The sequence below is a fragment of the Rhamphochromis longiceps genome, linkage group LG20, assembly GCF_057381845.1.
Source record: "Rhamphochromis longiceps isolate RC_006_pf linkage group LG20, R_longiceps_female_GT1.1, whole genome shotgun sequence".
NCBI classification, from domain to species: domain Eukaryota; kingdom Metazoa; phylum Chordata; class Actinopteri; order Cichliformes; family Cichlidae; genus Rhamphochromis; species Rhamphochromis longiceps.
In genome coordinates this window covers 32,232,413-32,244,758 of record NC_140576.1, presented here as the reverse complement: position 1 = coordinate 32,244,758, position 12,346 = coordinate 32,232,413, and the positions used below count along the sequence as shown (strand labels likewise).

At 39.9% G+C, this 12,346-nt stretch overlaps 1 long non-coding RNA gene across 2 annotated transcripts; it reads right to left on the bottom strand.

Annotated features, from left to right (window-relative positions):
* LOC146645685 (uncharacterized) lies at positions 1–7,211 on the bottom strand. Of its 2 annotated transcripts, XR_014909091.1 has the most exons (3): positions 7,055–7,211; positions 761–2,207; positions 1–581 (listed from the first exon to the last, which is right to left on the bottom strand). It is a non-coding gene; the product is annotated as an uncharacterized LOC146645685 (long non-coding RNA). The 2 variants fall into 2 exon arrangements; XR_014909090.1 differs by lacking the exon at positions 7,055–7,211 and having other exon boundaries at positions 761–4,494.
* Between the last annotated feature and the right edge of the window lie 5,135 nt (positions 7,212–12,346).

Here is a 12,346-nt window from a genome sequence, read left to right as displayed (position 1 = left end):
TTCAGAACAACTCACAACGTGTACAGAGGCTGGGCACTTTTTATAGGAAAGACAGTGAGAACAGGATAAGAAAATACAAAACAGATAAAATAAACAACTCCATATGTGGCGCTAGTCTCGTCAGCAGAGAGCTGGGAGAAAGCTGTGAGAGATAAAACAATCTAAAACAATATGTCCCAAAACAGTATGTCTTTGCTGAGAAAGTCTAAAAAGATAATTCTAAACTAATCTAACCATAGACAAAAGGGCATGCTTGCACATTTAAAAGAAGGTAAAGAAACAGAATCATTTTTCCTGTAACATTCCCTCCTGTTTTAACTTATTTTAAATGTATACAACAATTGTCTGTGAAGGTTATTTATTAAGTATCTTAAGCAATTTTTTAATTTTCAAAATGTCAGCATAGCAGAAATGGAAATCATTTGGTCTAAAGAATAAAACAAAATAAAATAATAAAAAGAACAAAGAAAATCATAGTAAATGAAAATCATAGTAAATGAAAATCATAGTAAATGAAATAACAAGTGGAATAAACAAGAAAAAATAATAAAACTAAACTACAAAAAATAAAGGATAAAAACCTTATATTTTAAAACGAAAACTACAAAAAATAAAAGGACGAAAACCTTATGTTTAAAAGGATGAAAACCTTATATTTAAAATGAAAACTACAACAAATAAAAGGATGAAAACCTTATGTTTAAAATGATGAAAACCTTATATTTAAAATGAAAACTTCAAAAAATAAAAGGATGAAAACCTTATATTGTACCTGCATAAACTACTAATGTGTTAATCAGTGCATGATCACTTGACAAGTCATTTTTAATCACCACGTCATTCATTAGCAGTTATTACAAGTTCTCCTCTAACAGAATTGCAACGGGATGCTGTTCTTCTTGAGGCACGGCAACATAAGCAGTCATTGTAGTTGTTATCATCTTTGAAATCATTACTCTTAGACATGGCGGTGTAGCTGCTCCAGATGTGTGGTCAGTGACATATTTCTGCAGAATGGTCAAATTCTGCAAAGCTTCATAAATGTCTCCGCTTACAAACTCCTCCTTGTGATGCTGTTAGCAGGTCTAGAGTCAGTCTGTTCTGCAGCACCATCGTTCTGATGGCCTTCTGTTCTCCTGCTAAAGCCGGTCCCAGGGTCTTTGTCAAAGTTGATGCGTCGTAGCAGAGCATATCGGTTGATCTCCACATGATCCCGCACCTCGGCAGCTCCAATGCCGGGGATCAAGCTCTGTAAGAATTTCACTCCTCCTCAGATGCGAAACTCTGGTTCCTTTACTGCTTGGTGCCGTCCGTGCACATCCTGTCTGGTACTGAGTCTTTGTTTGTAGTGGCATCCGGTAGATAGGTGAGTAGGCAGCTCCCCCACTGCCCACGATCCATTGTTCATCACACATACTGGCAGTTGCGCTGCGTTCAGCTTGTTCAGTAGAATTACATCAGGCAGTGGGTCTGAGACTTGGGGCCAGGTCAGTAGGTAGGTCTGTCCGGAACAGTTCACATTTGTGGGTGATGATGACCTCCAGGTTGCTTTTGCTGGGATGCTGTAGTTGGCCTTGGACCAAAGAGTACCGTAGCCTGGATGTGTTGCCAGGCCCAACAGACACCAACTGCGATCTTCAGGTATGCTGTACGGCCACAGGCCAGACGTCTGCGAGGATAGGGGCATATGGGTACATGCATAGCAGTCAGTTTTATTATTCCAGTGAGCTGTAGTGTTCATAAACTGCCACCAAAAGTTAGTGGCGTAGCCATGGGGAAACTTGGTGTACTGTCCTTTGTCATACAGTGTCTGCCTTTTCTTCATATTGCGTGACTTGTTGTCCCTCACGGAAGCAAAGATGAGGAGCCCGGCCATGGTCAGGGCCACTGCAGTTATTAAGAGCCACCACCTCATGACGACGGGACACACCCTCCTGTCGCGAGTAGACCCCCCGGCCAGGAAAGCTGACCCCTCCACCGGGCGAGATCACAACAAGTGGGCAAGCCTGCTGTCAGCTGTGTTTAGATGGCTTCACTTACTCGCCTGCAGTGACTCTGATGGATCCAGGATGGTCGTTCCGCAATTTTGCAAGCGGTCGGTGTAGTGAGGAGGACTTGGTATGGCCCCTCCCACCTGGGTGTGCTCCAGTTTTTCCTTTGGAGCACCTTGATCAGAACCCAGTCACCGGGCTTTAGTCTGCAAGACACTGGAGAAACATCATCAGGTTGTTGATTATGTACAATGATCTCTTTGTTTTCCAATAGCTTAGACATCCATTCTGCTAATGTGTTTTCTCTGATTGCTTTGTCTATTGGTTGACTGGTGATCGGCAGTGGGAACGGCCTGCCATGAATGATTTCAAATGGAGTTAGTTTATGGGAGCCTTGCGTTAAGCGCATCCACATTTTCACTAAACCCAAACATTCAGGCCACGGCCTTCCTGTTTCTGCCATGCATTTCCTGAGCCTTTGTTTTATAGTGCCGTTAGTTCTCTCTACAAGGCCTGCGCTCTGAGGGTGATAAGCACAGTGGTGTTTTATGCTGAAACCGAGTGCTTCAGAGACCTTAGTGATGACATCATTTACAAAATGAGTGCCGTTGTCTGATCGTATCAAAGCTGGGATGCCATATGTGGGTATGAAGTGATTGCACAGGCACTTTGTTACTGAAATTGCATCTGCCTTTTTCACTGGATAGATTTCCGGCCATTTTGAGAACACGTCTATAACCACTAGGGCGTATTTTGACCCTTGACATTCGCTTAGTTCAATAAAATCCATATGAATTGTGTGAAAAGGATAAGGTGGAGTGGGAAAACGGCCTCTTTTTGGTCGCAGATTTCCCTGAGCATTATATTTTTGACACGTCATGCACGTTCTGACAAATTGTTTTGCTGAAGTTTCAAAATTTACAGTGTAGAAATGAGAGTTGACAATACAGGTCATTCCCCCCGATGACAAATGCGTATAGCCATGAGTCACTAATGCCGCCATCTTGTGGAGAGATTTTGGCAGCACTGGCTTGCCATAACACATCATTAAGTCGTTTGTCAGAACTGCACCGTGTTTTAGCCATTTTGCCTGCTCTGCTGTGCTTGCTGCTTTTTGTTCATTTTTCAACACATCCAGTGGAATCTGATGTGTGTTTACTGCCATCAATGTGATGTTTGTCTTTTGTGCCGCCTGTTTTGCTGCTCTGTCAGCAAAGTTATTGCCTGTAGCAATGAAAGAGGCGTTGTAAGAGGTTGGCATGCTGAACTGGTTTTCCGGTTGGTGTAATCATTCCTCTGGTTTTCCAGATTTTTTGCAAAATGATGCACAGCAGAGAAAACATACTGGCTGTCTATATAAATGGTTATTTGTTTATCTTTGTGTATTTCACATGCGCAAATCACAGCTGACAGCTCAGCGCTCTGTGCAGAATATGAAGAAGAAAGTGGTTTTGCTTCTATTATTTTACTATCTGTGGTTACTGCGTAACCTACACAATTTCGGCCTGTGCTGTAAGGTCAAATGCTGTTCTCCTAGCTTCCACACTTGCTGATCATAAGGTGGATCTGGGCCTGGAGTTTGTTTAAATCTCAGAATGTTGTGATACTCGGTCGGTTTCTGGAAAGTGGATGTGGCGGGTGTCATTTAGCATGCACTCAGGTGTAATACCAGAAAAGAATGGCATGACTGCTATCTTAAGTTTTGTCAGAGCGTCTCTACCTAGCAAATTTACTGGACACGACGGGTCATATATGCATTTAATAAAGCACCTGCGGCCACTTGCTGTATGTACTAGTTCTAAAGGGGCAGTTAATTGTTGTACAGTTGTGTGGCCTGAAGCTGACTTTACAACTAATTTGTCCTTTGAAAACTGTCAGTTTAAGTGGCTGCCTCAAAACTGTTTTGCATTATTTCTCTGTGGCCTACTCCTACAATCTCGTGTGAAGTGACCTTCCTCTCCACGGTTCTAGCAGGCGTTGTCTCTATGTTATCTGCTGTTTCTGCGTGGCTGTCTGCAGCCTTGGTGTTTGTGACTTTGCTCGCCTCTCTGTTCCTGATAGCCACCTGCGAATTAGTGTTTTAGTCTGTTGTCAACACGTCAGCCTTATTTCTAAGTTACAGAATGCTTCTTCTCCTTTTTTTTTTTTTTTTTTTTTGGTTTGGGAGAATAGATGCAACTCTACATTTTCACTTAAGGCATTTTTAGATAATTTCTAGTTCTTCAAACAATTCATGGATCTCACACATTTCAAACTTTCAAGTTAGGGTTGTTTCCCATTTATACAAATATATATATATTTAACTTTGCATTGCTCACAGCTCATAGCTCACAGCTCTAAACCTAGGCATTTTTCAATCATATGCCTAATCACTATGTGTCACTGTGATTCTCAAGTATTGTCACAAGTTCGTTTAAATTCGTTTCCAAAACCAACAAAATAATCAAACAAAAACAAAAAACATAAACGTGTCAGGACACAAAAGAAAAAAGAAAAATGCTGCCACCCGAACAAAGCAGAAGTCTGCATATGTTGGCTTGTAATAGCATGCAGCTTGTAACATGGTAGACTAATGTGCCTGTGTTAATTCAGCTCCATATTATTGTGTGAAGTTGCACTGGGTTGGGAGTGGTTTTGTGTGTGTCACATTTTTGGTGAGCCAATGGCTGGAATGGGGTTGGACTAATTAGAGGCAGGTGTACTTGATTGCACTGATACACTGGTCTTCTTATAGCCCACACTACAAACACTGCTGTGTTGTTTTGTCTCTCTGTGCAGGTATGTAATGTGATGAAATCAGATATGTTTGGGATGGATGGGTTTTGCCCTATGAATTTTATATTAAGTGTGTCGTTTTGTCTCTCTGTGCAGGCCAGGGCCTATTATATGCCACAGCCTAAAGGCAGCAGAGTTGCAGAGGCTTGAGTGACCACTGACTATATGCTTGCAGGGTGGTGGGTCTCCAAGGACAACTTCTAACCCTGTTAAAGGCAACATGTGGAGTGCAACTTGGCTGTGTGGCATAGCTGGCTCTGGCCTTGGGACTGTGTGTTTTTATACAATTCTTAAGTGGGACACTGGACTGTTTTATCTTTTATCTCTTGATATATTTTTTGTCAATAAATTATCTTTTAGAATTTTATTGACTGACATCTTTTTGCCCATGACTGAAACGGTTGGTCAGACCTACAGTCTTTCTTTGGGTGTGTTACAGCAGCTTCTGCTCTAAAAGAAACAAATAAATAAAAAGAAAAGAAAATGTGTAACATGCTCATCAGCTTAGCAGTGTCTACATATTTAATTCAGCTTCTCAATCCTGTAGTTGTAGCTGTTGTCTACAGGGTTTTGCTTATTGGTTGTTATTATAGGTGTGCTCTATATCTCAGCAATGTGTCATTCTAGGATGATAGGTTTCAAGCTGGTCAAGTGCCTCTATGCACTTCATTAGTTTAGTTATTCTCTGTATTGTCTTCATCTCACATGTCATTACACTGAGTTTTAGCAAACCTTAAGCTTGATGCAGACTACTGCTTAACAATTATCCACCTCACATCATAACCGATTAAGGTGCCTCTTCATATTAATATTATGTCATTGTTAATATTATCCTTTGTCTTATATAACAGCAATAGCATATTATAATATTTTATCAGTGTGTACCACTATACTACTCCTGAGCCAATTTGTTAGTTAGGATCATCTTATTCAGCAAACAGATAATTTAGAATTCATCCAATCTGCGGTCACATTTGTTCTCTCTGTTGCATGGCGGACCAGGCAGTTCTATTATAATATATTATTTATATTTTATTTTGTATCCATCAAGGGCTTCAGATGACCTGCAGAATCATCCTTTTCCCAGGGTGGAGACAGTTACCTTTTCACACACTGTCCTTGGCTGAACAGTGACACAGCCTTAATATACCTTATTTATTTTATTAAAATATTTTCGTGTGAATTATTTGCTTTATATTCATTTTATACATGCTGGGCATGGTCATCATGCCAACTGTGTTTCATTGTTAATATCACTTTACAGGTTGTTATCCTTGCTATTATTAATTTCAAATACTCTAAAGATAATTTCTACTGTAACTTTCCCTTTGTTCATCTTTATTTCGTACTTTTTATATTTATATCTACTCAGTGGGGTCTGTTTTCAACCCTTTTAAACTACTACAAAACTACTGTGATCTCTAGTTTTCACTTAATAAGGGATTATTATGTTCTTCCTGATATGGGTGTTGCTGCAGATGCGGCTGCAGGAGTGAGTGATGGTTTACTAAAAGGATTGTGGGAACTGCACAGTGTCTCGTCTTCTGGTTTTACTAAACTGGCAGTTGAGTTCTGTTCTTCTGACTGTTTATATTTTGTTTTCTTAAATCTCTCAGTTTACAGACACTGTTTTTGTCCGGCGTCTGGACTTTTCTTTTCTCACCACTGCTCGTCAGCAGGAGTGAGTTTTAATTTCACTTGCTTGATTACCCATCTTATTTATGTATTTACTTATTTTTGTTTAAGTAATATATACACAATACAGCTGCTATCACCTTCGCTGGTATTAGAGACGAGAGTGGTTGCTCACACGCCCTTCTACTTTCGGACTATTTCCAAAAGCGGTGTGAACTTTACGAGACGGAACTCGACCGTTCTCTCAACTCACCAGCACGTCAGTGAATAGCAGTAAAAGAAAAACACAGTAGGAGCAGCTCAGTCTCTTATTGGACCGTGAAAATTCAGCTTGCTCCATTAATTAAAACAATACACACACACACACACACACACACATTCACAGCTTCGACGCGCGCGCGACCAGAACCCTTATGATAAGGGGAGCTCCCAGAGCTACTTACTCCCTAGACCCAGTCTAGACCCAGCTGGGGGAGCTACCCAGAGCTCCAAAGCTACCAGTCGACGAGCTCCCAGAGCTACCAGTCGACGAGCTACGCTACCAGTCGACGAGCTCCCAGAGCTACCAGTCGACGAGCTACTTCCGCTATTTTAAATTCCCTGAATTCAAAATGCGCTTTTACGCAAGATTGTGTCAGTGTGTCTGTATCTACCTGGTCAGTGTCGCCGGGTCTGGTCCACCTCGATCGGGTCCCACCACCGTGGGTCGCTTTCTAAGACGTTGGCCAAGACCCGAATTTAAACGCTCTTGGACTTTTATCACACACCTGGTGTGTGAGCTGTCGACAGACGAACAACGTGGACTGGTCACGGAGATGGGACACGATGGAGGCGATCCGGCTCGAAGGACCAAGAAATGTTGGGGGAAAACTCTGTAAAAGACCCAGGAGAAATAAAGACACAATGAGACAAGATCACTTTTTATGCTTTAACGTGCACACGGGTAAGCTGTTCAGAACAACTCACAACGTGTACAGAGGCTGGGCACTTTTTATAGGAAAGACAGTGAGAACAGGATAAGAAAATACAAAACAGATAAAATAAACAACTCCATATGTGGCGCTAGTCTCGTCAGCAGAGAGCTGGGAGAAAGCTGTGAGAGATAAAACAATCTAAAACAATATGTCCCAAAACAGTATGTCTTTGCTGAGAAAGTCTAAAAAGATAATTCTAAACTAATCTAACCATAGACAAAAGGGCATGCTTGCACATTTAAAAGAAGGTAAAGAAACATAGAATCATTTTTCCTGTAACAGAAACGTAATTGTAAAACATTCTCGTACTGTTCACTTGTTATTGTGGGGTTCTTTGTGCCCAGTTATAAATACTTTTAATGATGATAATTCTACTTTTGAAAACAGTGATCTGCAGGAATTAGCTAAGTTTTGAGTTTTAGCATTTCTCTGTTGGCTGCATTTTAAAAATGTATTTCTAGTCCTAATGTTGCTCCGTGGTAGAAAAAATAATAGTATTTCAACAAAATGCAAATTAAACTAATTTGGGGGTCCAGTCTTAACAAGTAGTGCAGATATGTGCCAATTTGGGGACAAATAATCAAACTTTGTGAAAAAGTTGAAAGTCTTTTCAATCCTGTGTGGTGAAAATTGATATAAAATACAAATAGATCTGTGCACACCTCCAATTTTGACCCTTTGGTTGCACTAGATTGCTTGGTGGCATTGACCCAATTTATTGTGCCAAGTTAGTCTTAAAGTTTCACAAAAAGGCACCTTTAAAGGTACCATCTGAATCTCAGTTATCTATTAATATCATCAGATTTCCTTTGACCTTTCTCACAGCTATGACATTTGAAGAAATGTTGCATCACATTGTTCCAATACATTAGTTGCAGCTATCTTACTAAAATGAACTTGATTAAAGGAAACATGAAGACAACTTTAAATCACATCATATTTTCCATGCAAAAGGCTCTCTCCAAGATCCCAAAGTATTTCACCTTGTGATTTGTTTTGATTAATAAAAACCTGACTGCAGTATTTCCTCTGGCAAAACTAAAAGACACCATTGAAAATAACATTTCACAAAACATATTTTCTTGCTGGATTCATTACTGTCTCTTGAGACGTGTGACTGGAAACATCCACAGGTACCTTTTTTGCTTGGTGAAGACCTCAGCTGTGGTGGTTGTTTGTTTGCCCAGGTAGATAGAACAACAATGACACCTATCCACACTCAAAAACAAAACTCAATAAGTGACAAGTGAAGTTCAGTCAAATAGCATTTTTCAGTTCTATAAGAGAAAAGACCTGAAAAAAGTGTTATTTTTGCAGTTAAACTGCAGTGTATGCTTGCTTGCCAGAGCTTCCCTCTGAGACCCGTGGATGTATTAAACAGAGCTGCATTGCCTGCCTCACCAGCCAAAAGTTTTCCAGTTACTGGGTTTGCTCCCATGGTTTCCAGTCCACTGCACAAATGCTGGAGGTTTTACAAATATGCAACTCTGTGGATTAAAAATCATTGCAAAAATGGTTAAGAGACATACCAAAACCAGTGGGAAAACTTTTTTTTGTGGTCACTGGGACACACTGTGTCCCACTGATCTCCACTTCTTTCAGTACATATGTGATAACAGATTCATGCAACGATTAGTAAAAATCACTTCCTCATTTGCTGTTGTTTTCATTTCTACAGCTGTTTCTTTGCCTGAAATCAGGCAAATCATCATGAAAATGTTGGTGCTCACTAAACAACCCATGCTGCTCCAGAGACCGCGCCTTATTATCTGCTGCTGTCATTCTGCAGTTGCAGGGAGTTTACAAGTTCAAATGATCACAGCTAACAAGCATCATTTCCCCTACTGTGCAAATCTTATAACACCTTCTGAGAAAAATAGTTGCATATCTAGCAAGTTTCAGATGAGATGTGGTGGGTTTTGCCGCTCAGCATCACTGTCAGTATCACACTGAAGCCCTCAAACAACAAAAATGCACTGCAAGATGCACATTCAGGATTTTTCTTATAACTGCAACGATTTGTGTTTAATATTGCAAGATACAGCTGCCCCACAAGATCCTAAAGTGAACCAGAACTTGGTAGAATAAACTATCAAATAATCTCTTGAAACCACCACAACTGTTGTTCTTGAGTATAAACGGTCTCCTGGGAAAACAACATAAAAAAACAAAAAACCTGGAGTGTCAGTGAGGAGACCTGTACAACTATTTAACTCAGGAGTGCACGGATTCGTTTAGGCCATGTAATACCTACAGTTTTATAGTTTTCCCTCAAAAATATAATCAACAATAACATCTTTGTCATTTCACATGGACAACAAAATTGGATACAACTATATCATTGCAAGGTCAAAAGAGGTTTAAAAGTGTGACTATATAATATGCATAAAAAGTCAAAAAATTATACAAGTCTCTAAAAGTAATTATAAAAATGAAAGTAAAATAAATGGTAAATGGCCTGTATTTATATAGCGCTTTACTAGTCCCTAAGGACCCCAAAGCGCTTTACATATCCAGTCATCCACCCATTCACACACACATTCACACACTGGTGATGGTAAGCTACATTGTAGCCACAGCCACCCTGGGGCGCCCTGTAAAAAACACATTATACCACATATATAACATATTTCATATTCAACAATTCTAAAAACAAACATTTTGTCTCAAGAAATGTGGCCAAATGCACATCACGGACTATAAATGCTTTTTCTCTAGAAGGGTGTTTTCTTTTTCATTTTTCCCAGATTCATGGCCATGTGTGTGCTTTGCTGCTCCTGCCCGCACTACTTTATTGAAACTCAGCCTTCCCAACTAATTAACATGACATTTGCCATATTGGAAAAATTGCCCCTTTAAGATTATGTTTAATAATGTTACACAAAGGAGAAACAACACTGGGGAATGTAATAATAACCCTGTCACACACCACCTGACGTCTTTATACCACACAGTCGGAGGAATGCAGGAAGGCTGCACAAATTACTCGTGCACTGACGTCACAGGAGAGCCATTACAAGGACTAATTATGAAATCAATAACCCAGGAGCATAGGTTTGTGCTTCGAAAGTGTTCTTTTATGGCACCCAATTTGAGGCCGTGCTGCTTACGTCCTTGCAGGATCTGCAATTGCTTTGGAGTCATTGTGATTGTGCGTCTACTGCTTCACTGATTGCAATAGTGAGATCGAGTTACATGCTGAGTCAGTCTTGTATTACGCCTGTGATGTATGCTGTTTGAGTTGCATCGTGACATCAGCGGCGATCACAGAAAAACAGTTTTGGAAAGAGTGAAATAAAAAAAGGTATTTGAAGGAATATTTTAATGTTCTGAGAAATCCACTAATATACTTCACAAGACAGGTGAAAATATCAATACTAGAGTGATTTAGCAGCAGGGAATTCAGGCTAAAAGCCTTTGAAAGTTACCTCAGAAAAAAGAAACAGATGGACAGATGAACTGATGGGCATGTTTGAATTTATTTCTAAATTGGGTGTTATAACTCACATATTTCGCAGTACCATACGTAACTTAATTCTGGGGTTTCTCCCATTTTAATGAGAAACAGATTAAATTTTTAAAAATTTGTTTGAGTACACAAACAGGCTTCTAGCAATCTAATCCTTGAACATTAAAAGGCACAGAACAGAAGTCTCATATTAAACTAAATGTTGCACGCAGTTTAGTGATGAATATGTTTTCAGTGCTGGGCTAGAGGTATTCAGTGTAATATTTTAGTCAAATAAATGGATCCCTCCAGTCATAAAAGGTAGGTGAAGCTTCCTGCTTTGAAAAGTGAGCCAGTCTAGAATTGCCTTAAACTGCATTTCTACTGCCCAGCAGAGGATTTGCAAAAAATACGTTAGATTGTGTTGCAGTCTATTAGAAATTCTCCCTTCTGCTTACTTATTTGTGACTTCAGCAAACATTTCCACGATGATCTGATTCTCTAGTTTCAAGTCTTACTTTTTTTCATTTGAATATTATAGTCACATTTATAGCCATAAAGGAGGAGACACAGAGTATGTTTTATGGTGCGCCTGCCTTGTGATTGACAATTTACTACACATGCCTTCAGAGTCGTCAGTTTCTCAAACTGATTTAGCCCTCGCTCAAAGTTTGAGGTTCAAAAGAATAAGCTGTGATAAAAATGCTTTGCTCTCAGAATTCACACCCTTTGCATGTCTGACATGTGCTTTGTACTCTCTGTAAAGCAGGGCAAAAAAGCTGTGTGACACACAAGTAGGGCGTCTGTTTGCCAGTTTGTTTTAGTGCTTATGTTACCGGCACCAGACCTAGGGGAATCTGGACCGGCAGCAAGCGGCACACAGGCTAGAGAGCACTGCGTAGCCAAATATGAGCAAACTGTGGATTAATAGAGAGGACACCGAAGTTAGCGTCTTGCTCAGGCCGGAGCTCATTTATTTCTCTACATATACACAATACAAATCACACTAGACCATGCATTCTTCCCATAAAATAACAGAGTTCATAAACAAAAATGAAGTTACAAAAAGCATTCTCTCAAAAGCAAAATAAATACAAACTAATTCAAAATGACTTTACATACTCACAACTTAAACAAAACACTCACGGTTAAAGCATAACAACATACCACATTCACACAACCTTTCCCCACATTCGCGCCATATACGCTATTACTTTTGAACATGGCGTCCCTTGAACGCAACACAACATGGCGGCAGACGACTGCAAACGTTGTTTCACCAACAAAAAGCTTTCCCCTTAATACATGTACTCAGTACTGCTTGGCTAACACTAAAACAACCACTACAACACATTTTCGGAAGTCGCAGGTTGCCACTGTCATAGCATATACTTATAGTGCTACGTAGCATTATAGCATTATGCCGATGATACACTAATACTCATTACAACGAAATACCACAAAACAACATCATCACTCTCATCTCAAAATATAGCCGAACAGTTGTTACTCAACTTACATGA